Below are 26,490 nucleotides of genomic sequence, written 5' to 3' on the forward strand. Positions count from 1 at the left end.
AAAGTGATCAGGAAAGTACTGGACTGTTTCAAAATTGTCTTAAGGAGTCTCTCTTCCCTCCCTCCCTCCCCCCTTCCCTTATGCCTAGTGGTCAAGGGCAAGCAGTTAAAAAAAAAAAAAAAAGCTGTCTCAAGTAATAAGCTTAATTGTCATTTGACTTGAGCTATTTTACACCACTTTGACCATGTAGAAAAGCATTTGAGTGGGTGTAAATTTCACAGCCCAAACCCTGCAAAGGGCTCTTAGTACACAAGGAGGATCTGTCCCATTAATAATTTCAGGTTTTGCAAAAAGTAAGGGGGGGGGCGGTTTGTGTGTGTGTTATTCTTCCACATTTATTTTTCTTGCTGTCCTGAGTAAACAGTTTCTGGATATGACCATAGACATCTCATATTGTCTGTAGGTTTAAAAAAAACCCCAAAAGCTCTGAATTCAGTGGCAGCAGACTAAATTAAAGACTGAGAAATGTTGGCCAATACAAAGCTCAGTGCAGAAATTCCTGCTGGTTTTAATAGACTTTGCGAGGTACTATGCATGTGGAGTAAGAGTTGTAGTTTTCCAGTGAAGTTTGTTTTGCAAATGAAAATGATTTACTGGAAGTGAAGCTGCCTGTGAGAAAGTGTTGCTGAAGAGTCTGAAAAAAGCATAGCTGTCCGAGAGGAAGTCTACTTTTCTGGTCTGAAAGGCTGCTCCATTTTGCAAATATAATTTATAGTTTGAAAAGAGGGGAATGGTTTTTTTAAAGGCAGAAATCCAACCTGTATGTTCAACCTGCTGAACTTGTCCCTTTCTTCTTGACTCAGGAGGGTGAGGAGGTGGAGATTTGCAATCTCCAACACTGGCAGGATGGGAACTCGTTTCCCATTTGACTCCAGTACGTTTCCTGTTAAATGGGTCTACTTTAAACCTGGTCATTTCCAACTGTTGCTGCCGCGCAGTCCAGCATCCCAATCTGGGAAAAACTTTTGTACAAATTGACGTTCTCCAGATGACAATGTAGAGCACCCTGGTGCCTCCTCCCTAACAAAGTGAAGATAATATACATTTCCAATTAGTGGTACACATTCTAGTCATGTTCTCTTTTTACTCCCTAACTATCTTTGTTTTGCTAAAAAGCTGTTCGGTCATTAATGAAATCCTGCAGTTCTGCTAATCCTAGATACAATGCAGCTTTTCTCTAGCAAGCTATCCCTGACATAAAACTACAGTTACCCAAGCTCCCCACCACATTAAGATTCGTTGTCATTTGCCTTTCATTACATACCTGATGTAGCACAGTAGCAGTCAAATGTCCTTGGCAGGCAAAGCAAAGTATTTAATTGTATTAGTTTCCGCTTGCTCCGCCTCAGGAACAATTTTTTTTCCTGGGAGGGAAGGGGGGTGGGAGTGTGTGGGGGGGTGCGTGTGTAAAAAAAAAAATAATACTGTATCATGGAAACTTATGCTTTCTGGTTGGATCTAAATGTAACTATACTTAAATTCTCAAAGCAATCTTGCAACCCCCCTTCCCTGTCCCCAGCAACACTGTATTGCCAGTGCCACATGAAATGCCTCTCCGTAGAGGCGAACAATGAGGCATTCATCAAAGGGAACTAGTGATTAGATGTTTTTCATTTTCAGAACTTTAAGAGATAAATAGGGGCCCTGTTCCTTCATTTGATGTACAGTACTGTTGGGATTCAATTAATCTCTTCTGATAAATACCGAATTTCTGCAATATTATTTCGGAAGAAAGAGTGTCACACAGAATGTTGACTTCAATTCCTCAGAACACGGGTGCTGGTTTTCAATAAAGAAATATATTAAAGAAGGCTTGGATGACCATGGGGCCTGGAACAGGGCTATGAAGCTGTACAGCTTTTCCACTGAACAGCCTTGTTTTTACCCCAGTGTTTTCCTTTGAAAAAATCCATTGGATGGAATAAGGAGCAAAATGCTAAAACTCTAGCTTACGTTTTAGGAGGTCTGAATTCTGTCCCTGACTTTTCTGTGGAATTATTGAGTCTCTTGGTGTGTTTGTGCCCAATTCTGTTAAAGGAAGTTAATAATCTTTTTCTTCATCAAGATGCTGTCAATAGTTGGGGCTTTTTAAACTCTTCTGAGATGCTCAGGTACTGCAGGGTTAAGCAGTGCAGGGATCTCTATAGATAAATGCAGTTACTATCTGTAATTTCTACAATCTCCATTTGAATATGCAGATTTGCGACCAAACGGAGCTATCACTGGCTGCCTGCTCTGTGGCCTATGAAAAATGACTTGCTGCTTTCCGCACAGTCTCAGTTGCGTGTCTGTGTTACAAAAGCTGTCTCTGCAATTGATAATAATTTACCCATCTATTCCCATTGACAATTTTATTAATAAGATCAATGACTGAACAGGCCTCAAACACTGAACATGCATCTTGTCACTGCTGGAGCAAATGAGGGATATTGATGGAGCAGGGCGGTGTGTGTTTGTGTTGCTGCTGCTGCATGGTACATTATCGGTGGGTGGACCAAGAAAATAGGTCAGGTTTGATCAATAGGCCTGCTTTCCTGAGTACTGAATCTACTTATACAAATGGACTAGCTCAATTTAAAAAATAAATAAATTAGGGAACTATCAGGCCCAATTTGAACTTAATCTAAAGAAGGAATAGCTACGCTCCTGGCAGCAGTGCTGAAGTTGTGCGAGTGCTGTGAGGAAGCTCTGTGACGGTGATGCCCATCAGAGAGGTTCCCGACTGATGCCACGGGGTACTAGGGTGGATGTTTCTAATCTATCTATGCCCTCCATCCATACTGCTATGAAGAGCTGAGACCCTCAGCTGGCATAGCCCTGTGCGGTGATTTACGTGGTTAAAGCCCCGCTCAGCACAATCCCAAAGTTGTAATATTGTGCATGCATTTAATGAATCTGACTTGAATTGTCACAACCCCTTTTGGGTCCATTTGTGTTTATTATCAGATTTCACTGTTAGAATTTTTATTCTGTCTTTCCTTGTGATTATTCTGCGCTAAAACTGCTTTGTATATTTTGCTATAGAATGATCAGCCATTTATTTAGAGCGGCACATGCCGGATTGCTAAATCGAAAGACTTAACAAATGGTGTTCATTAAGGGCTAGGGTTTGATCCTCCTCCCATTTACCTCATTGGCAAATCTGCCATTGGTTTTACTAGAGCAGAATCAGACACTGATTAAATACAAGTTTACCACTGAGGACAAGATAGGGATTTATGGTGAAATGCTGCAGTCGGTTTCCAGAGCACCACGGAAATATCAAGGGACAAGAAGCAGCTGTACCTATGAAACGAGAAATGGTCTTGGCACAAGTCGTCATCTTTGTTTTAGAGATGCAGCAGCTCCTTTGTAGTCTTCAGGATTGATGTGAGGCTTGTTGAGGTTGATAGGAATCTTTCAAATGATTTCAAGGGCTTTGGATCAAGTCTAAAGCCAAACTGCTCATAAAAAGTCGAGAACTAGACGTAGATTTGGGGAGGGACAAGGAGGTCATTCGGTTAAAAAAGTGGATTTTCTGAATTTCTGCTGGCTTTATCAGGTGCTTTCTGAATGCAGCTCAGCTTGTATTATCTGCAAGATTTTATGTCACTGCAGTATCTCAAGCTGCACCGATAACGGGATCTCACAATGTATTCTTAACACAAAACATGTAGAGAGTTTTGGAAGGTTTAGTCTCTGGATTAACTGAGTGGAAAATGTCTTTCATTGTAGCTACAGATGGCCCACAACACAGGGGAGGAATCTGGAGGAAAAATCAGAACCTCTTTGTCTTTACAATTTCATTAGGTTTTCCAAAACTCTGAACAAAACTGGGCATAAAATGAGAGAAGGGACGGAGAACTACTGTTTTTCATATTTCCTCATTCTTTTTCATCTTCTTACTGTTTTCCCAAAGAGAAAACACTAAATGTATTTCTCATTTAAAAAAATATGAATGTGGGGAAAGAATTCAAACCTTTTGTGTTTTTTTACCCTATAGGAGAGGCTAATACTTGAAGGAAATCTAGCAAGCCACCTTGCAAAGAACATGAAAAGGTAATAAACACAATTCAAGCAATTTTAATTGCTTGAAATTTGAAATTTAATTTCAAGCAATTGAAAGTAGCAATTTGATGATATTTGATTTCCAATTTGTTTTGTTTTTCTCCGTGAAGTTTCTCCCCATGAGGAGTTTGATTCCTGATATGCTGTAGTGAGATCGCTGAATATCTGGTGTCATGGGAATTCACGCTCCCCTCGGACGAGTCATATTTCATTATTACTATCATCCAAATCAAAATAGCAACATTTTTGCTGACTGTATTGCTAATCCAATGGAGACTGGAGAGAGAGGTGGGTGGGTGGGCAGAGAGAAAGCGCCGCAGTGATAATGTCACTTAGTTGGGAACAGGATATCTTCCTGTATAAGATTAAGTTATCAAATTAAAGCCTAGTGCTGTGATCAAGAAACTCAATTCTTCGCATGATATAATTGCCAGTCTGGGCCAAATTTATCCTTGATAGAAAACCATCTGTGTGTATAATTCTGTCCAGGTTGAAGTGAGAGCCTTGATACTAATGGGACCACCACCAACACCGGCTAAGATATCTGCATATAAACACCATGTTTGGGTCTTGTGAATAATACTACTAAGATGTCGAGGGTGACTTGCATTTGATTTCTCGAGCCCTTACGGTGAAAGGGTCATACCTCCATGACAGAATTTTTACCAGTGAGAAGACAGCTTTGCTTTGTGGGAAAAATGAGAAACTAGACCAGCCAGCAACTGCAAATGAAATCTGTAGCCTGTATTTGTAGCACATTAATAACATGTCTAGTGACCTTTCTGAAGACAAGAAATGCGTAGAATTGATTGTCCTACCCAGGAGTTGTGTGGAACTATAGATTGGTTATTTTCAGACCAGCCTTTGTTGCGGTCACATCTTTGTCCAGTGCAAATTCAGTGTGGGTATAGTTTAGTCTGGTTAAATCCAAATACAGCTGAGTAACTAGAACAATGCCTTGGTATGGTTGCCAAAGGCACAGTTGCTGGTGGCCATGCTTGAGCTTGTACATACAGAGTTTCTCCTAAAGACACGGCAAAACTTTCAGTGTTTTTTTTTAAGCTCCAGCATCTCACTTTTCTGGACTATATATACACAAACACACAGGACTTTTCATTATGATCTGAGAGGAGGATGGTAATTCAGGTCTCCAGAAGTTTTAAGTATTTTGGTAATTTCACACTTTATTAAGGAATAAGAATCCCAGAGTTGTAGCATCTTTCCTTATTTGGAATTAATGCCAAGGGCAGCTCCATGGTTTACTGCTTGGAAAACCCAGAGGTTCCAGATCTAAAGCAAGCTGCTGGGTCAGCTTTACTGGTGGGTTTCTCCAGTCTGAGAGTCAGAGGTTTTAGCAGCTCCTCAGGGTTATACTGGGAAATCAGAGAGGGTTCCCTCTCTGTCACAGCTGCAGAAAACCCAAACCCTCCTTGGACAACACTTTGATTTAGCAAGCTGGCAGTTTCCACAAAATTCTCATTTTCTTGATGATCTCGATCTTTCCTAGTAAATACCTGCCTCTCCTGTGACTTATCTCTCCCTGAAGACAAATGGGAGAAAGAAAGGCTACGTGATTTGCTGCAGGCCAAGGAAGAGACAGAGGAAATGCAAGACTTCTGACTTCTTTCACTCACAACTGCAGCCATGTCCTTCTATGGATTTTAAGGTGGCAACCGATCCTCCAGACCCCTGTCAGACCTGTCTGTCTGTGTGCCTAAAAATTGTTGCAAAGCCCTCTCTTCTCGAGAACCCAACCAGATGATAACGTCTGTGTGGCACGGGATATTATTAACACTGGTCATTAGATAGTGTCCCTTGCTCTAGATTTCCCTTAAAATATTGCATTTTCTACGCAGTGGTATAAACTTCTATTGCAACAGGATAACCAGGAAGGTTAATTTAGGGAGCAAACAACTAGCCTGAAACCTAGTAGGTAATTTGCAAGTTGGGTTTCCTGCATGAGGGCAGGTAATTGTCTGGTACTCAGCAGTGGGGTGGATGGTCTGCTTCCTGCCTGTATCCAGGAGTAATATACAGAATCCATTAGAGAGATGCCTAATCATCTTAACCTGTCAGATCCAAACCACCCTCTTTTAAGAGCCAATTTGTTTTCCTGCCAGATCGATGTTCTTATCTGTAATTGCATAGGCCATGAATGGCACCCAATAACCAGTTAATATTCAGTTCCATTCCATGGCAGGGTGGGGAGCAGGGAAATGTCTTAATTTAAACATTTATTGTACAACTGTGAAAATGTCCTAAGTGAAATTAATTGAAGCTCAGGGAGAATAACTTATAAATCACCTTGTCTGGCTTGCATAAAATGATATAAGGATACGCCGAAGCCTTAACATGGTGCTCTGTAGAGCTGGGGAAAGCTTTAACCCTAAGGTTACTGCTGTTATTCTGGCTCCAAGATGGAATAAATCTGACTCCTACAGGTTATGTGGTAAAGGGAGGACTGATCTAATTAATAATCATCCACAAATTTTTACTGTTACTTTGCACTTTTCCAACGTCTCTCTGCAATGGATTGTGCTAGACAATTTGAATGGAGTGTTAATACTGTCAGCCATTCATCCCGTATCCTTCAGCAGCACTTTAAAGAGGGGTAATAATCCCGTCAGACTGTGCTTTTCACAGTACAAATATCACCCGAAAATGGAAAAACAACCCTAGTGACATTAGCAGAATAGGTTATAAACAATACTGGCTAAAATACAAGATGGAAATTAGGCAGGCTAATGGGGAATTTGAAGAGCACATAAAGACACAAACAACTTGCAGAGAATTTATTGATTTGCTAGAAACAGTGGGACTGCAAAGGAAATACTTGTTACACTTGAGGAAGGTTAGAAGAACACTTAAGGAAAATAACAATTTTGCAGACATAAAAGCCATACCTACCTATTAACTCTTGTAACAGTGGATAGTAGGGGAAGACGCAATGCAGTGACAGAGAAGGAAGCACTGAGACAGAGATGGAGGTTTGAGATGGACTGTATCTTTTAGTTTGCTTTTGTGCAGCATTTAACACCGTGGAGGCCTGGTTTATTGCTCCTCTCTGCTGCCGTGATACAAACAGTAAAAGAGCAATAAGTTACAAGGACCAAAAAGCGCATACCTGTGATTTGTGAAAGATGTGACTGAGCTGTTGAAAAAAACCTGATAATCCTTCTCAAATCAGCTGCTCTATAGGAGGCCTGCAACGGCTGCCGCTTTGGAAATGTTCATCCCGCATATTGCAAATCAGCGAGGCTTAATTAAGCACTGGGCAGGCTGAATGAAGAGATTATTTAAAATAGAATTCTGTAACAACTACTTGATATGATACAGATGAACCAATGCAGCTCCTATAAAGGAAATTCACATCTCTATAACAGACACTTGGGAATAGGTCAACAAACTAGTGAATAAAGGAGAACTGGTTGACATAATTTATATAGACATGCAGAAAGTCTTTGCACAAAGTCCCTGACAAGAGGCTGCTAAGGAAGCCAAGTACCCAAGGGCTGACTGGTAAAGCACTGTCGTGGATTAGACGCAAGTAAAAAGCTCACCCCCACCCCCCCCATGCACGCACCCCAAGAAGGGAAGTAAATGGTCCATTTTTAACATGGGGGGGGGGGAAAATCAGTGCTGCGCCTAGGGTTTCGTAGTTGCTTAAATATATTTACCGTTGAGTTGGAAAAGTGAAAAGTAAGGCAGGGAAAGCTGATTTGGGTTAAGCTGGAGGTGGCTGAATGGTTTTAATGGAAGACTACATAGTAAAAGGGAAACCTGAGGGGCAGGGTGGAAATTCCTGGCTGACAACTCCGAGGGACTCTTCAAAAGAGTATTTGGACAGCCCATATCTATCGAAGTTATCACTGAGGGGAAAAAAGAGGTCTGTAACCAAATGGTTCAATGTTATCGCTGTTCAGTTCTCAGCAGTGGCTAAGAAAAACACCAGTGAAGTGGTAGGAAAAAAACAGCTAGTATGGAACATGATATTGAAAATATAAAGATATTATTATCTGTGTCTCGTGATATTGGTCACTCCTACACAAGTAGGATACAGAATAAATAGAAACAGCTGGGAGACAGACAACAGAAATAATTAGATGCCTGCAAAAGTTCCCAAAAGAATAATTTCTTGAAAGGGATTGTTCAGATGAGAGGACATAGAAGTAAATAATAAAAGGAGCAGAGAAGGTGAATTGCAGTACATTCAAAACAGTTAAAAAGAAGCGGGTTTTGTACAGTTTACAAAAACCTGTGGAGTTCTTTGTCTCTTGACATGGCTGAGGCCAGGAATCTAGTGGGATTGAAAAATTCATTGAACGTTTGTACAGTGAATGGAAACATCTGCAGTGAAAAGGGTGGGATGCTATTCTTCGAAAAGAACCAGCACCAGTGCTCCTACTTTGGGGCAGAGCTTAAACAGCAACTGAGGAAAGGATTGGGAAGAAAATTCCTCATTAAGGTTTTCCATTGTGATCTAGGAGGAGATATGTACCACCTTCTGAAAAATTTGATTGTCAGTGTCACATCACTGTAACGGGTTAGCCATTGGTCTAAATAAACATGGCAACACATAGTTTTTATTACAACATATTGTCACGTCAACCAAATTTTTGTGAAAGGAAGGGTAGTTTGACAGTGACTTGAAATTTCTCCTAGTTGCAATATGGCATCATCAATGCACACCTGTACACAAATGCTTAAGGAGGTAATTGAACAAGTTTATAACACTCAATTAAAATTTATTGCACAGGTATATTTAAGTGCTAGCAATAAATGACAGACTGAGGGAGATTATTTGTGGTTATTCTTAATAAGTGGGATGAGACTCCTGCACAATTCTCAAATTATTTGCCCAGTTGGGAAAGGACTGAAAATGATGATGAATTTTGATTCATGATTTATTTTTTTGAATGGAGGAGACAAGTAGCGCTCATCCAGTTGAGAAGCAGCTCATCCCCAGCTGAGGCGGAGGGTGGGGAGAGAGGAGGTGCCCCTTGGGCGCAGCGCTGGAGGTCCCGGTGCAGTGGCTGGGGTCTGCCTGCTGTGCTTGCCCCAGCCACCTCTCCAGTAGCCCCTTGGCCCCGCTGGGTGCCTCCTCTCAGGGCAGGGGCCCAGCCCAGATTTGATTAGCGCCCCTGGATCACTTCACAAAAGCGTCAAAGAAACCTGGGGAGTCCAAAATTCAAGAGCCAAAAATTCATTCCTAGGAAAGAAAAGAAACCAGAACAAAACAGCAGAGCCCCGAACCAGGATTTTAAGATGAGCTGAAACTTGGTGACACAGGCAGCAAATTTGATATCTTCTTGCCACCTCCTGTGTGATTTACTTTGAACTTTTAAATATAAACAATGGTATAACTGTGCTCAGGTAGGGCTTTTATGGCCAAGGATTGCAACTTTCCTGCAAATTACTGCCACAGAACGGGACACTAACAGTCCTCTCTGCCTTTCCCTACTGCAAAACTTATTAACTCACTGAAAATATACAGGCAGGGAAGCAGAATCAGATCTCTAAATAAAAAGCAGAAACAAAGCACAAAAAGAAAGCACGAAAAGCATCGTATTAGAGCAGAAAACGTATCGGCCAAAAGAGCTTTGCACTATTCTGCAGTGCAACTGAAAAGGATTGGGATAAAATATGCATGTGTGTATATATATGTAGCTGCACAGGGAAACTGTTTTCTGTTTTGAAATCTAGATCAGTGCAACAGGAAAATAAAATGCTGAGCCACCACACAAACCTCTTGTCTTTCTTTTCTGTGTCAACCCTTACTCGCAGAGAACAGCATTTCATTTCCTACTGTTGAGGCAGCAGCAACTAAAGTGAATGTTCATATGTGTGGTGAGGCATTTGTCCCTGGAAAAATAACATCTCTCCTTCTATTAACGTTTTAATTAATCCCTTTTAGTTATGAAATGTAACTTTACATTACATAAAAAAAAATTACATGCAGTCTCTTAATCTGCTAATCCTTTCTCCAGACAAGCTGGTTCTTTTTAAATCAACTGCCATTTTATCAACCCAATGGAGCAGAGATCCGGACTCAACTCTATTCAACAATACATTCTTTTCATGAGAGACTGGCCTAGCTAATATGACACCACAAAGGGCTTGAGGAATTCCAAATACCCAGCTCTTTGGATTAAAAGCATAATAATCCCATGCAGTTTTTTGTTCAGAATTGATAGAATGGTTGTATAGTGAGTCACACTTGTTTGAACTTATCAAAGTAACAATATATCAAGCATTTCATAGGATGATATTTTATTTTCTCAGGTTGATTCAACTTCTTTCAAGTTCTTTTTTTTTTTTAAAGTGTGCATTTATGACTGCCAAATGCCCCTGCAGTTAAACAATTAAAACACATAATTAAGCACAGAAACTGATAGCTGTTGTTTTATGACTAGATTTCTGTACAGTTTTTATATAGACATAAGCATTGTTTTTACCAAAACAGTAAGTGGCACAGCACAGTACGCAGTGTGTGCCAGTGTAAAAGCAATTTATACTGCCGCAACTCTTTCCCCTACCCATGGGCAAGACTTTACTCTATTTCCAGGCTATATCATGCAGCCAAAGCAGGACAGCTTTTGTGTGTCAACAAGCCCGTTGGGAGACAGAAAACAAGGCTGTTAGAATTAGCAGCCCAGTAGCCTTTAATAAAATCATGTGTGAAGCTAAAGCTTTGGAAGGAAGGGGGGTGCGGCGGCGTGGTGCAGAGCTGTTGCTGTTTGCCCCCACCCGGGACCTGCTTCTGCAGCAGCGAACCCCCCGTCCAGCCCCAGGGAGGGACTGGGCTCCTGCAACAGTTGTTTTCTGCCAGGCGTGGTATAGTTTTCATCTCCCGTTAATGCTATCCTGAATTCAACTGATGTGAGGCTAGCCCACACGCCTCACTGTATTCCCTCCCACTTTCCGTTGGATTAAGCGAGAGGAGACTGAGGCCCAACATTTTCTTTCAGATAGGTTTTATAAGCTTATTAAAAAAGCTATCAGTTGCAGTTACAAAACAGATAGCCTCTTAAAAGTGAACTGAGATATTCATTACCACATTGCAGTTCTTGTTGGAGGAATGGCTGCTTTTATTACTAATGTGTTTTCTGCTAGCGTCAATAGGACTGTAAGAAAATTTCATGCCTGTGAGCTAGGAGTTAATGGGCTGGAGTACTGTGTAAGGACCTGCGCCTCAGCTAGCATGGGAAGAGCATATTGCAACTCGAAATACTTGACAGGCTCCAACAGAGCAGCCTTACAAAGGGGCTCCTTAGCCGTCACTGTCTCTGCAGGCTTCCAGGAGAGCAAGAAACAGGTCTTTACCTTTACCCCGAGCAGCACAGGGTACTCTGCAATAGCTTTTCACTCCAGTTATGGCCACATACGCAAACCAGGATCCCTGATTCAACATCTTCCCAAAGCAGGAGTGTGGGAGAACATCTTATTCTTGTCATGGGGCAGCCGCAATTCCCTATTATGAATAAAAACATACAGAACTTGTCTGGCCGGTGGGGTTGAGCTGGTGAAGTGCTGACTAGAGCATGGCAAAATCAGCCGGAGGGCCTCCGGGGATGCTCATTCACTTGCTGGCCTCCACGTTTTCTGTAAAAACTCAGGGCTGAAAGAACCCTCCCTGCTGTTGCCATCTTATCCCTGCACTGCTCAAGGAGCAGAAATTTCTTGTGGCTGGACTGGTGAGTCCTTAGTCATGTCCCCACAGAGAACACAGAACTTCCTTTATTTTATTTATGTTTTTGTTTTCATTGTCATAACTCTTCCCTTGAGTTCCCACCCCTCCTACTCCATATGGCATCTCACAAGGGAACAATAGAGAGCTCTTCAGGGGTTTGTACTATAACTCTTCAGAAGCAAAGTATTCTCTAAGGAGCTGGTTGAATTTTTCATCCCAATTATTTCAATATTTCTACTGAATTTCAAAACTAAATAGATTCACAGAAGAATTGGTAGTGTTTGAGTGAATATTTTTCATTTTTACTTTCAACCAACTGCAGAGCTAACCAGAACATTTTGAAATTTGATTCCTTTGCCAATGCCTGCTGTAAAGAAAGGAAATTGGGAAGGGGGGTGGCAGAGATGTTTGCTAATTTCCCTGTTTCTTCTCTTTTTGGTTTGGGGTCTGACCCCAAAACCAGTGAGCCACCTCATCAGGCTAGAGGAATAAAAGTGTTAATGAGGAAGCAAATACAGTTTAAGACTTGCAGACTTGTCTTGCAGACACAGGGGGAAAAAACACAAGAACAGACACAATTTTTCAGGCCAGATCTGTACGCCTTGCTTTTGCCAAGTTAATATTGTTTGCGTGCCTCCTTGAAGGAGGGCTAGGTCCTTCCATACTCCGCGGTGCCCCTTTAAACAAACACCTCGTAACACTAGAGCTATAAATAGCACCAAGGTGGAAATAGCTGGATATGTTTCTATGCCCTCCTTTGTATTCACGTTTTTCAAGTGTACAACCCTTCTCCTCTTCCCCCCCCCCCCCCCCCCCCCCCCAATGTGTGATTATATATAGAATATTTGTAATAGCCTTATTTCTAAGCAATTTTCACCACTGCCACACCGCAGGAAGAAATTGAGAAATTGCTGGTTGTTTATTTATTTATTTCTCAGTGGAAATATGCACTTAATCCCACACAATGTAGGAATATATACTATATATATATGGTATGTATTGAAACACATACAGTATATATATAGATGCATGTTTGTGTGTGCACATTTTAAATGCAGACCATATTGATTTCAATGTGGAACTTATAAAGATGGGAGGTGTTCTTATCTCTGCAGGAAATCAAGTGTTTTGGGTAATATTTATGGGCAAGATGGTGACCAGCTTATACACCCCATCGTTCACAAAGCTTCTTATTTAAGTTAAGGGATGTATACTGGGGGCTAACTCTTTGCTGGTAAGAAAGGAAATTACAGTCCAAGTACAAAGATCCCACCCCTGTCCCAAAGTCACTGCAGACCGCTTGAAACCAGAGGAGTATGTTGGGGAAACACCAGTATACCCTTACCTTCCTCTCTCACCCTTTACTAGGCATCTGCTGTTGGCCACTATTAATGGGATATCAGGCTTAATGGCTAATTGCTGTGTAGCCCTATTAGCAATACCTCCTCCGTGTCACAGGAGAGGGGAAGAGGTTTAAGGGGATCATGGCTCACGCCAGCCTGACACTGTGGCAGAGGCTGGCAAGGGTTTCTGCGGTCTGGGTTTGACGGCGAGCCAGACGCTGCTTGGACGGCTTCAGGGTATAAGGCAGCCACGGATGATGCCGTGCCGCATACCTGGCCTCCATGTGGTGTGTTTGAAAGGTATGGGCCATGTGAAAAGGAAACAAAATTCGTATCATTGAGCTTGGCTTGTATAGTGCAAAGGTGTGTTTACTTAAGGCTTGCTTCTCATTTGGGACCCACCCTGCCCCCCTGTAAAAAAAGAGAGGATTCAGATGTTTCCATTTTTGAAATCAAGCCTAGTAGGGTAGAAAAAGGGGAGGAGAAAAGGGAAAGGCAAAGCTTCAGTCAGTAGTTAAGGTAGTGGTTGGATTTAGCCTAGGCCTGCTGTCCTCCTAACCTTTATGGGAGCTGTATGAAAAGCCTTACAGGTTTTAGCACAGTGTAATGTTTGTTAGTTTGTCGTAAGATCAGTTGTGTTTGGTTCAAGGTCCTTCTCAGCCAACTTCCAGCCTCTAGCTGATGCTCAGAGTTCAAAAACAATGCCAGTAATGCCTTCGCAGATTTCCAGAAGGTGGTGTTAACTTCTGGGAACCTATGGCTCTTGGGTTTGCTAGCTCAGGTGGGCTTTTCTTCTGTTTGTTAGCCTACATGCACTTAAAGTCCCTCTTTATCAATGGACTTTGTAACATTCGGTGGCAATGAGTTCCCCAGATTCATTGTGTGCTCTGTGAGAACCAGGTGTTGTTTTGTAAGATTTTTCTAATTCAAAGTGGGAATTCTTTAGGACTGGGGCTTCCTGCTACATGGAGAACGTGAAGTATGTAATAGAACAGTAGCAGGTTTTGAGCTATTTTTTCCTGATTGCATTTGACAAGTCCTGTCTATCAGCTTAGGGAAATGAAAAAGAGCAAGCATCTATCTCAGTCCTTTTTTCATCGGTATCAGGCAGCATCTGAGGGAAAGCACTATTATTTGAAAGGATTAGACCCTGAAGAATGTGCATGGGACATGAGAAGTATTGAAGCACAGTGGGTGATACCAGGAGCATCTGTGATCTAAGAAGCCCTCAGAAAGGCGAGGAAGAATGTGTGGCTGTTGCAATGGGTTCCCTGGAATGTCAAATGAACATGTGGGTGCCACCGGGTGCTGCCGAGAATGCAAAACTGTCTAGGTGGGCGCCAAGATATGCACTAAACAATATGAAACATGCCATGCGAAGCCGCTGCGACAAAGGAGAGCGGTGGGGGTGGGGAGCAGGGTGCTGGAATTAAAACATAGATTAAGCTCCCAGTATGTTTTGCTCTCACTTCTGAAGTATCTGTCTCATGCTGTTCTCCTCTTAATCTGTCAGTTACAGTTAATAGCTGATCAGAGCAGTACTTTAATGAGTCAGCCAGATTGTTTGCATAAACAGTTGCTAGGCTGATGTAACCAACAGCAGTTTGATACTGAATTCTCCCTGTATGACTTACACCTGCAGTCTCCCCTCTCTCCCACCGTCTGGGTTGCTTTCTGCCAGAAGGGCACCTGAACAGGCATGGTTAAGCAGTAGGTTCTTTTTTTAAAATGTATTTATATCCATGCAGCATCCTTTTTCTTACCCATTTCTTCCTCTCCCACCACTTAGGTGAGATTTTGTGGCTAACGTGCTCCAGGATGTGACTTCAGGTGTAATAATTCACAACCAGAGTTTTGCCTGAGTACTGCCTTTTGCAACTGGTTGTGAATTATTAAGCTCTGTTTCTCACCTCAGAGTGTCTTTATCAAGATTATAATAATAAAAACAGTGCAAGAAGAGCTAAGTGTGGAGCACAACTCGGGAGATTAAATTCAAATGCTTTTCAGTGTGCTCAGACATATTTACAACTTGAATATTTTGCTTTGAAGTGATTTTAAGTATTTCATATCAAGGTAATAGTTCTGTCTGAAAAACAAATGTTTGCAGTTTCATTCATTAATTACTATTATAAGAGTCTCAAGCAGTCCAAGGCTTAGAGTTACACAGGTTCTGATCCAAACCTGATTTCCTTGGCCTCATCTCAGCCCTATTAAAAATGGCTTTCCATTTATGCAGTGTTTTTTTCTGTGACATTCTGAAAGCCCTCGATAAAAATTAATTAACCCATAATGCAAATCTGTCGAAGATGGAGAAAGAACCCCTGACTCTTGAAAGGTGTTGCTTTGCATGAATATCTGGGCAGAATGACTCCCAGGGTGAAACTTCTGGTGATGCTACCATGCTTGAAAATGTACCTTTTAAAACAGTTTTTGTGTAATGCTGTGTGGGCAAAGTGAGCATTCAACATTATTCTCTTCCACAGATGGGGAAACAGTCACCAAGTGACTAAATAATTTGCTCGTAGTCACAGAGGAGAAGAACACAGTGTTCCTCATTCAAGCCACATGCCTTTCTTATTCCCCTCCTGCATACTCAGCATGGCATGGGGAATCCAAAATTTAGATTCCTGTATTTTGCAAAAGGTAAAGATATGGACCTCTTTTGAGAGCTCACAATCCCTTGCACGGTTCCCTTTCACCGAGTTGTGCTTGTACCCTGGCCAGATTTCAATGCGCCAAGTTATATTCAATTTTCCTAAAAATATGCTTTTATTGTAGAATAGGTATTCCTTCCTGCTGGACTCAACCTCAAATATTGTGTGTTTTAAAAGGCTGTATCATTCCAGCATTTAAATTTTTCCTTTGCAAAAGTTGAGTCTCCTTTTAAATCACAGGTGAGAAAGACTTTGAGACCCTCCAGAGTACATGGAGCCACAGAAATGCCATCAAGTTACTGGTACTAATGAACAAGAGGATTTCTTGCAGCTCCTTTTAGGTCATTTGGACATTGCTCAAGCACACCTGAAGAGTCAAAACCTGGTGAGGTCACTGTACCTGGCTCCCTGCCCAAGGATGTTGGCACCAAGAAATTGGCACTGTTTTGATAGACAATGGAGAGGGATTCATTTGACTTGTGCAATGGGTGAGTGTGATCAAGACGACGTGTAATTTACTTTGAGAGAAAGATGCATAAAGAATATGGTATAACGAACTTATAAAAATGGATTATTTAAGTGTTGGGTTTTAAATAGAAAATCACTTACACGCCAGTTAACAGCATTTTAACATGACTTTAATTCATGTTCCTTTTGTATTTTTGATCCTGCGTTTTATTCAGCATGACAGCAATTGGACTTTTTGTGGCTGAAATGCCAGATATATGTAGATGTGTCTCCAAAAGGTCTCTCTGCAATGCTGCTTCTATTTGCAGCTTGTGATCTCCCGGGCCTAATTTTCAGAGATACCGTGGATTTAGAGTGGCATTTAAAGTACCCAAGATGTTTCAGCTTTTACAGTCCACAGGTGATGGGTATGTTTGGGTGTGGTGATGTTCTAAGGATGAAAAAACAGGAAATTTCATTAAACAAAAGCATGTAGTGAACATCTGCTGAAATTCCTGCTGTCTTTTTCTTTCAGCCAGTCTGCAGGTGCTGAAAAACCTGGAAGTGAACCTTTTTTATTAGAGGTACCTTTCCAAAGGAGAACACATTTTTTTGATAGCAGTGTTAACTGGAGCACAATGCCTGCTTTCCTTCAAGAGGTCCTTCAGGCCAGCTGGAGCTCGTGGAGGTGGGTGTGGTGCTGCAGGCCACAGGCAGTGGGGATGCTCAAGGAGAGGAGCCAGCCAGGCCACCTGGTCTCCTGCAGAAGCACAACCTCAACACCCCGGTGCAGAACTCCTTCCCAGCACCAAGGTAAGCCATTCTGGCTTCTTCTAAGGCAATTTTGATGGTGTTGACTGTAAGATATGTTAAAATTAATGTCCTGGAAGTTGATTCATACAAATGGACCTGTGGGCTTGTGTGTTTCTGTGATTTCAGAGGCTTAATTGAGGCTCCTTGGTCTTAATTTTTCAGAGGACAGACCTACTTATCTCCAAACAGCTTCAGGGAGAGATGGCGGCACTTGGGAACAGTACAAATCAAAGTAATTGTTATTTATTTCAATTTTTTAAAGCCTGAATTGCACAAGTACCTCTGTGATTGATAAGGTTTATGACAGTAGTGCCTAGGGAGCTTCTTGGAATGAGTTTCCCATGCAGATGGGAAGTGAAAGTCTTCCTCTCGCTGTTCCCAGTTTCTTTCCTTTCCCAGACATGGTGAAGCTCTTCCGCTTTCTGGGCCCCTCCTTTGACCCCAGATTATCAACCCAGTGTGTAACTCCATTGTGCTTTTCATTCTTGTTGGAAATGGCAGCGGTTCTGGGCTAGCCTGATTTCCAGCACCATTTCTGTGTGGATTTGCTGATGTTGAATTAAGAACAAACTTAGCCTTTCCCTCAGTAGTAGCATTCATAGGGTTGTCTGCCATTACCTGGTTCCTATTGTATTAAAATTTGCCTGGAATTAAGCATCTTTCAGGCTTCTACTGTGTGTTCTTGGTTTGTTTGAAATTAGCCAGAAGGTTTAAACTTGGGAAGTGGTAGGAGAACGCAGACTTAGGAAACCAATACGTATCATTTTGCTGAGAAACCAGGCTGAAAATAATGCTGTTTTTTCACTATTTGTGCTTTGATTGCTTTAGTGCTGGTATCTGTAAAGGGTGTTTTGTTCTTATTTTTAATGCTTTTTAACTAAAGGAATATAAAATGATAAATAATCCATGTGTATGCTCTGTCTTGGCATGTCAATTTTATTATTGTTATTATTGGTACCTACAATGTTTCTCTTGCTGTTGCCTATGTAATAGTGTCTCCCAAACTTGTTGTGGTTCCTTACAGAGATTTCTTTTTATTTTTTTTTAAATACAACCTCTAATTGAAATAACAGTAAAACTCCAATTACTTGCATATGTATAAGGTGAAATTGTATTTTGTCTGCTTGTGACTTTTCACATAAGAGCTACTGGCCATAGGCAGGAGCTAAAATCACTTCCCCATCCCTTCTGGCTATATTCTTGATAAATACATAGGGGGAGGAGGTCCCTGCTGATGTACTTATAGCCTGAATGAACAAAGCATAGAAGGGGAAATGGAGGCATTAGCACAACAAGGTAACACATGCAGTTAGTGGCTGGTCTCAAAGGACAATATGAATCTTATGATGCTTAAGGCAGTGCTGCAACCTCTCGTCTAGGCTGCCCTCCCCATAGGTGCCCTACAGGTACTTCCTCCCCTTCACCCACCCACAGTCACACTCGCTCCTGCTCTTTCCTTCGCACACACGCTTCTGCTAAAATATTCACTGCAAGTGTGAAAGCAGCTGTTCTTGTAAAGAAACAACCCTGCATGTTATTAAGAAAGTGTTCCCAGTAGTTCAGGCTTCAGGAGGAGGTTGGGAGTAGCCACTGATACTTTCCATGAAAAACGCCCAAAGGGAATTAGGTGTCCAGTCTTGTTCATAGTGCTGTTGTGGGATGGCGTCCGTGTGCAGAGGGTTAAGGATTAACGGGGCTGGGTATGACAGGCTGATGTGCTTTCCAGGTAATCAGGATAAACTGAAGCTCATTATAAAAGGGATGAGCTTGAGCTGTCTGTAAAATACAAGTACCTTAGAGGAGGGTGGGGCTGCTTTCTTAGAGAGCGTTAGGGAGCAGAGGCAGGAAGGAAAGCGGGAGGTTTTATTCCTCCCAGTCAATAGGTCTGAGGATGGCTGCCTGCTCATTTATTATTTCTTTAGCAAGGCTATACTGGATAATCAATATGCTACAGAGGAGGTTTTGATAGTGTTCATACATCCTGGGTGTGGTATATGGGCTAATCTGAAAGCGCTGCTCTGAAGCTGCGGTGTTTTTTTGCTAAGCTGCCAAGACTGGTCCCTGTAAGTGGCTGGGGTTTTTTATTTATTTTTCTTCTCTTTCTTCTTCCCAAGGCAGGCAGTTGGAAATGGCTGCCTTGCTGAAAGAGTCTCAGTAAAGCTTTGCGCCTTCCATCTATCATGATTATTTTCTGCATCTTGCTTATTCAAAAGGGTGAGATTCTAGAAACAGGAATCATATCTGTGATGCAGAGACTGAGCATTTCTCTCCCTGTATATAGGAAGGCTATAGACCTCTGCTGTATATCAAAGCGTATCCGCCCTGCAAAGCACTGGGCTCCTCAGCCCCCCCCTCAATACGTCAAGTTTAAACCTTTGAAACACATTATTTTCATACTCCGCAGGGACGTTTACAAGAGGATTAAGATACTTCTCCAGTGTATTATAGGGAAAGAAACATTATTCCCTTTAAAATAAAAGTATTGGAGAAAAAAATGCTTACAAGTGCACTACAATTAAGTATCATGTTTCCTAGCATAGTGTAAGTGCTCTTGCAGACAGGCTCCTGTTCTTTATAGTCCTCTCGAACCTGTGCTAAGTCCTGCTGAATTCAGTCTGAATGGGATATTCATTTGAAGATAGGGTCTGGCTGATGATACATCTTCCAGTTATGCAGCAAACGCTGCAAAACGGGTGAACTTCGGCCTCCTTTCTGCAGTCGTCTTATGAAAAATTAAACGGGGAATAGCTGGCACTGGGAAGCGTAACAGAGGTCATAATGTACTTTTTGATGTACTGGGTGCAGGCTTGGGATCACAACTGTAATGGTCCTTAGGTCTCTTTCTAAACTCTCTTTTCTACATTAGGGTCTTTCACAGTTAAGTTCTAGCTGCCCAGAGCCGTGCAGAGCTCTCCAGTCTCACCCATCTGTGAGGAGAGCTTGTCCTGTGCCTCAGTCTCCCAGGCAGGGTATTGGAGGAAGGAGATTGCTGCGTTCTCCAGTGGACTTGGAGACGATGCAAATGCAAAGTGGTATTTGTTATTATGGTATATTAGATCTTTGCAAACCTGTAAAACAGGGTGGGAGTCCAGCTTAATAGAAAACTTCCCATGGTCAAAATAGAATTACTAATGGTTTTGAGATTTTTTTTCTGGGGAAAAAAAATCCAACCAAAACAAAACCAAAATAAGGAAACAAACCCCAACCTAATAATATTCCCTATGAAATAGGAGCTATAAATGGTTTCCAATACCTAGAATCCATTTGTTCCTGTAGGTGCCTGACTGTAGGCTGTGCAGCGTAAGGATGTCCAAAGTAGCTCTGCTCTTAGAAGTGTAGATCATTTACCTAATGCTGGCTTTCATTTGTCTTTTCCATCACTTCCAGATACTTGCACGAAGAAAATGTAGTTTGGTGTTTTAGGAATTCAAATATTAGGAATGTCACACTTTTAAAGAACTAAAGAAAAATCCCTTCAACATTTCCTCTTAGGTTTTCCAACCTCTTGGCCACCTATCCTCTTTCTCCTTGCTTGACTTTGTCCTAGTTAATATTTCAACAGGTGTTTCCTTTTTGAGTGGAATTTTTTAGGCCGATGTCTCAAGAGGCCTTCTGCATAATAATGCTGTATTCATTATGTGGCAGTGTTACTGGGAGAGAACTTTATTTGCTTAACCCCACCATTTCCCCTTCTTTCAGTGAGTGCAGGGGGTGGAGGAGGGAGGGAGTTGTGATTTTCAGCATCTTCTGCTACTTTGTTTTTTGATGAGACCACCGCATCTGCATGGTACCATTTTGGATAAGCCCTACTGGGGGGGTGACAAGGGTTAGGGGGTGGAGAAGTGAGGCAGAAAGTCTTTTTTTCTTCCACAGTTTGCAAAGCATCTCAGCTTCCGATCCTATTTTGCTTTCCTGTTGAGAGACTGTTGGAAATGACAGAGTTAAAAGTAATGAAATTAAAGCTTGTAGGCAAAAGACTCATCCCTTTGTGCCCCCTGGTGCATTCTGATATTGCTAGAAATTTACTGCGGTGACATTTTGGTTCGAGGGTTAACAGGAGCCGCTCGTTAATTCCTACAGCAATTTGAAAGATGTGTTGAGGTGACTTCTCTGCCTCTTGTGAAATTCACCCCTTCCTACCTCTGGGTGATGCTGAGCCATCACTGCCAGAGTGCAACAATATTATACGTGAACATAAAACTAAATAGTAAATATTTTGTTTCAAGCTTTATCAAGTTTGGTACCTTTTGAAAAGGAAGATGGAGGGGTATAAGAACTATGTGCCAAAGCCTCCCTCTGCTCAGGTTTCACGGTGTGTTACATGCTGGTCCGTACCATAGCTGCACTCTGTGCGATAGCGTGCTGCACAACTGAGGAGTGTTTGCGAGTGTGTGTGGTAACCGCGAGTTTGGTTCCTTTCCAATAAAAAAACCAGGAGGGAAGAATAATACTAACAATGCAACATTGTCAGATCCCCATGTTATTTGAGGATTAGCAGGATATGGTTTGTCCTAAACTGACCAAAGTAAATAGTATTCCAGTGCAATTCCTGGAGACTGGATTCCAGTATCAGTGAAATTCTTTGTCACGTGGCATCACCAAGGGCTTAGGTGGTTTCAAGAAAAAATATGGCATTTGGAGGACTAACCAGAGGTGCAACAGTAAGTGAGCATGTATGTGCAAATTTGGAGACTGGTGCGTACTTTCACACTACAGGACATGAACTTGACCTAGGAGGTTTCCAAGTGGCTTATTTCCTACCTGCATTAGTAACCAGTGGTCCAGCTTGTAGAGCTTCGTGTCCAGAATATGCAGGAGGAATAATGAATTCTTAGCCCTGTAGATTTTGTGTTTATACGTGCTTATCAAATAAATACTTATTTGTAGACCAATACCAATCTGCACATATCAAGAATATTAGAAAAGGGAAAAGACTTGCCAATTAAAGTTTCAGGTTAGCTTTAAACCACCTCACTCGCCCTGAGTTCACTGCTGTTACGCACTCCCTTTCAAGACCCCTAAGACACGTCAGTTGCCTTTCTCTCTCTGCTGCCTCTGCTCTTCGTCTGTAAGACGGAGTGAACAGCTTTTATTTTTCTGTCTTTTTGCTAATACTTTGATATCAAACTCTCTGGAGCAGAGACTGAATTCGGCTGTGTGTATACCCACCAGAAAAGAGCACTGCTCTTGTAACCGCGACTGGTGAAAGTGTTATGATGCTCCACTATTATCTGCTGTTCTGCACGTTGCTGATGGATGGATTACACAAAGGCAAGCTAAATTTCTCCTCTTTTTGTAGCAGTGATCCCACCCCTTTTGTGAAACAAGAAGTGAGGGCACCCGGCTAATGAGGAGACCCTCAAGATGGTTGTCTTGATGGGGATCTACAATTCCCTGTCCTGTACGTAAGATAGCATCTGCCAGGGGTTAGGAGATCTTGAAGGAAAAGTGTTGCTTCTGTCTGCAAAGGTGGTGGTGGTTGTTGTTTTTGCTAGTAAAGTGGCCAATAAAGATGTCTTGGAATTCTGGGTGTTGGGCATAGATTACTGGGAAAAGGAGCTTAGACAACCCTTCCTAGCTGAGGCTCTAAATCAGGACCATATGTGCCAATATTTTCTTGTATCCCGTAGATGTACAATATCATGTAATCATATATTATGTATGGCACAGAGGATAAGGAAAGAGGGATGAGTGCTGAAGCAATATAGACTATGAATAGAACGGGTTCTTCCGTTATAACTCCATTAAAAATTGAGTGCACAGTAATGTGCTATTCTTAGTACAGATAACTTTTAAAAAGGCTAAGACCAATAAATTTGCTTGCTGTCACAGAGCTCCTAATTCTAGCATGGCATGGTGTAGATGACCTTAATATGATGCTACAAATTATTGGAAATAAGATGGTTGCAATTCTTGGAACTTTTAATATTGATTGTTTAAGTAAATAATCTGTTAAATGGCAATCTAATTTGAACTGAATTAATAAGTGAACTGATCAGATTCAGATGTTTAAAATAAAACAAACCACCACTACACTGCTCAGTTTGGTTGATTGGGTGCTTATAAACAAATGTGGAAGTGGTAGATGAGATTACCATATGTACTTAAGGCTTTTTTTTCCTCATACTGTGTTAGCCAGACATTAAAGACAGGGTCCTCCGAGAGACTGTAGCAATTATTGTGGCTATAATTTTTGCAATACAGTCAAAAGTATTTTCGCAGCAGAACTTTCTTTCCCAGGTTACTAATAAATGAAATTATTAAATCCAAAAGAATCGTTAAAATGGGTTAGATTTATTCTACTTGTTTATGTGGACAATGGAAGTTCAAATGTATGTTTTTGCCAAGCTCATCATGAAATCCTAGCCTACTGATATGTTGTTTTGGCGTTTGGATCTCTGGCTCTTTAGAAAGATGTTTTTTGCTTGGTCATCATTGTAAGTGTGCATATGAAAATCTTGATACGTGTGAATAGCCCTTTTGAATTCAATGGGCCCACTGACGTACGTATAGGGAGTATCTAATCTATAGACTGTGGGATCAGAACCCTGGCTGCAACTTATCCTACTTGACATGTATAAGTACTTCATGTGTTTACGTGGCTCATACGTATAGTAACACTAAAGAAATGTCACAAGTACAAATATTTTAATGGTTAAGAGTATTGACCAAGTAAAATGTCTCTATATCACAAAATCTTCATTTGGAGAATATGTTCCTGTTTCTTTAAGGTGGGTTTTCTGTTATGCACCTATTACAAATGTTTTTCAATATTTTGAATTATGAATAAATATAATGACTTACTGATTCTATCCTTTGTGTTTACATTGCATAATTACTAGCCACTCTTGATGCTTCATAATAATTGACTTTATATTGATAAATAGATTAGCTAATATGGTAAATGATTATTCCCCAGTAAATGAATCAGTATGCTTTTGACTTCAAGTGCCATTAACAATAAATGCATGGATTCAGGACAGCTTATGCATTTTACATTAAGCAGCCCCTGAATAAGCACCCAGAAAGCAGGGACCAGTGCCTGGGGTTGCTTCTCCTTCCTTGTTGCTCACACTAACCAGTTGTTCTGCTCCTCCCGAACTTGCTCTTGTGTTCCTCGGTCCCTAAAACTGCTGCTGTGCCTACAGCATGGACAGGCTTTACTGGAAGGTTCTGGAGTTGTTTAAACCCTTTTTAAGGCTGAGGACAAATCAGAATGAACTTCTGGGTGAATGCTCTGTGCAGTCCCTAGAATGTGTGTTACTACCCACCTCCCTGGCAGCTGGTTTTTCCCAAAAGACAGTAGCTATACCTAGGTGAGTGGCGCGTTGTTTTGGTTTGGTTGGGGTTTTCTGGGGGGGTTGGGTTTTTGGTTTGGTGGCGTTTTTTTTTATTGGGGGTGGGGGGGGAATGGGGTGTTTTGGGGTTTTTTTGGGAGATGTTTTTTTTTTTTTTGGGGGGGGGGTGGGGTGGGGGTGTTTTTGTGAGCAGCCTAGCTAATTACTGTAGGATTGGTACAGTCCAAGTATGTCCAGGAAAGTGAGTGAGTTCATCTACTTTCTGGATCCTACAACAGATCTTAAGCTTATTGGACCTATTTGAGTCAATGCTGGACTGTGGAACTGAAATGCAGGAACCTTCAGATAGAAAAAGGGAATTGAGGCTCATCCCCAAGAATAGCTGGCGGCTAATCAAGGCAATTTGGATCCCTGTTAGAGACTTTGATACCTGAAGACCCCTTAAGACTTTTCTGGGTCTGACCCAATCTGCTGAAGGAGTTGACAGTCAAAATGATTTATGGGAGTCAATTCTACACCATATGTTGAGTGAAATCTTGGCTCTGATGAAGTGAGTTGTGGGGGAGGCAGGGACACTGGCCTGGATTTCATGGCATCAGGTTTACAGCTGCTGTCTGCATGTGGGAAGGGCAATGGGATATAGAACAAATAACTTTTCTCGCTGGCAAGGAGAACGGAGCAAACTCTGAGCCTTAATTCTACTGTTCATCAAGTCATATAGTAAAATCACTGTTTTAAGGGAATTGAGAATTGAACCTAGTAACGACAATGTGATTTCATGTGTCTTTCACATTATCTGGGTTTGTTTTAGTCATTTAAAGACCTGTCACTTTCTTTCCATTCCTCTTTTGTAGTTGTTTTTTAACCATAATATTGTCTAGATCACAGAATCACAAAATGGTGAGGGTTGGAAGGGACCCCTGGAGATCACCTTGTTCAACCCCCCTGCTTGAGCAGGCACACCCAGAGCAGGGGCACAGGACTGGATCGAGGTGGGTTTTGAATATTTCCGGGGAAGGGACCCCACAGCCCCTCTGGGCAGCCTGTGCCCCTGCTCTGTCACCCTCAAAGTAAAGAAGAGTTTCATCATATTCAGGTCGAACTTCCCGTGTTCCAACTTGTGCCCGTTGCCCCTTGGCCTGTTGTTGGGCACCACTGAAAAGAGCCCAGTCCCATCCTCCTGACACCCACCCTTTAGATATTTATAGGTATTTATGAAATCTCCCCTTAGTCTTCTCATGTCCAAGCTGAACATGCCCAGGTCTCTCAGCCTTTCCTCATAAGGGAGATGCTCCGGTCCCCTGAGCATCCTGGTAACTCTTCACTGGACTTGCTCAAGCAGTTCCACATCCTTCTTAAACTGGGGAGCCCAGAACTGCATGCAGCACTCCAGATGTGGCCTCACTGGGGCAGAGCAGAGGGGGAGGAGAACCCCCCTCACCCTGCTGGCCACACGCCTTTCCATGCCCCCCAGGACACCGCTGGCCCCCTTGGCCCCAAGGGCCCGGTGCTGGCTCAGGGTCACCCCGCTGCCCCCCAGCACCCCCAGGGCCTCTCAGCAGAGCCGCTCTCCAGCAGGTGCCCCCCAGCCTGTGCTGGTGCGGGGGGTTGTTCCTCCCCAGGGGCAGGACCTGGCACTGGCTCTTGCTGAATTTCATGGGGTTCCCCTGGGCCCAGCTCTCCAGCCTGGCCAGCCCTCGCTGGATGGCAGCACAGCCTGCTGGTGTACCAGCCGCTCCTCCCAGTCCTGCATTGTCAGCGAACTTGCTGAGGGTACGCTTTGTCCCTCAGAAGACATATGGGACCTCAAATATCAACATATATTATATAATACATAAAAATCCTATTTCAGGATGGAAAATTCCTATTTCAGGAAGGAAAAAAAAAGGCGCTAAAGTTAATGCAACAAAATAGGAACTAGCTCTTAAATGGATAGGAATTGTAACCTGATGTTATAGCTCTCATTGCATCCAATTTGCTGGGTGCCTGCAGTTGCTTTATATTATGGTCCCAAATCCTGGACGTGTTTTAGCATGTGCCTAACTTTAAGAAAGGGAAATCATTCCCATAGCTACTCTTTCTGGCCTGTGATTATGTTAGGTAGAATTTGTAGCTGAACTCAGAATTCCCTAGATTTCCGCTGCTTTTCAATGCATTTCAACTCTTCCAGCTCCCAAAATAAGTATTAGCTGCATGTG

The 26,490-nt window shown here is 42.1% G+C and overlaps 1 long non-coding RNA gene across 1 annotated transcript; it reads left to right on the top strand.

Annotated features, from left to right (window-relative positions):
* The first annotated feature begins 15,786 nt into the window (after positions 1 to 15,786).
* Positions 15,787 to 18,142, top strand: LOC135316711 (uncharacterized). Its single transcript, XR_010375978.1, has 3 exons — positions 15,787 to 16,222; positions 16,717 to 16,994; positions 17,121 to 18,142. It is a non-coding gene; the product is annotated as an uncharacterized LOC135316711 (long non-coding RNA).
* Positions 18,143 to 26,490: the final 8,348 nt, after the last annotated feature.

Source organism: Phalacrocorax carbo, chromosome 21, assembly GCF_963921805.1.
Source record: "Phalacrocorax carbo chromosome 21, bPhaCar2.1, whole genome shotgun sequence".
NCBI classification, from domain to species: Eukaryota; Metazoa; Chordata; class Aves; order Suliformes; family Phalacrocoracidae; genus Phalacrocorax; species Phalacrocorax carbo.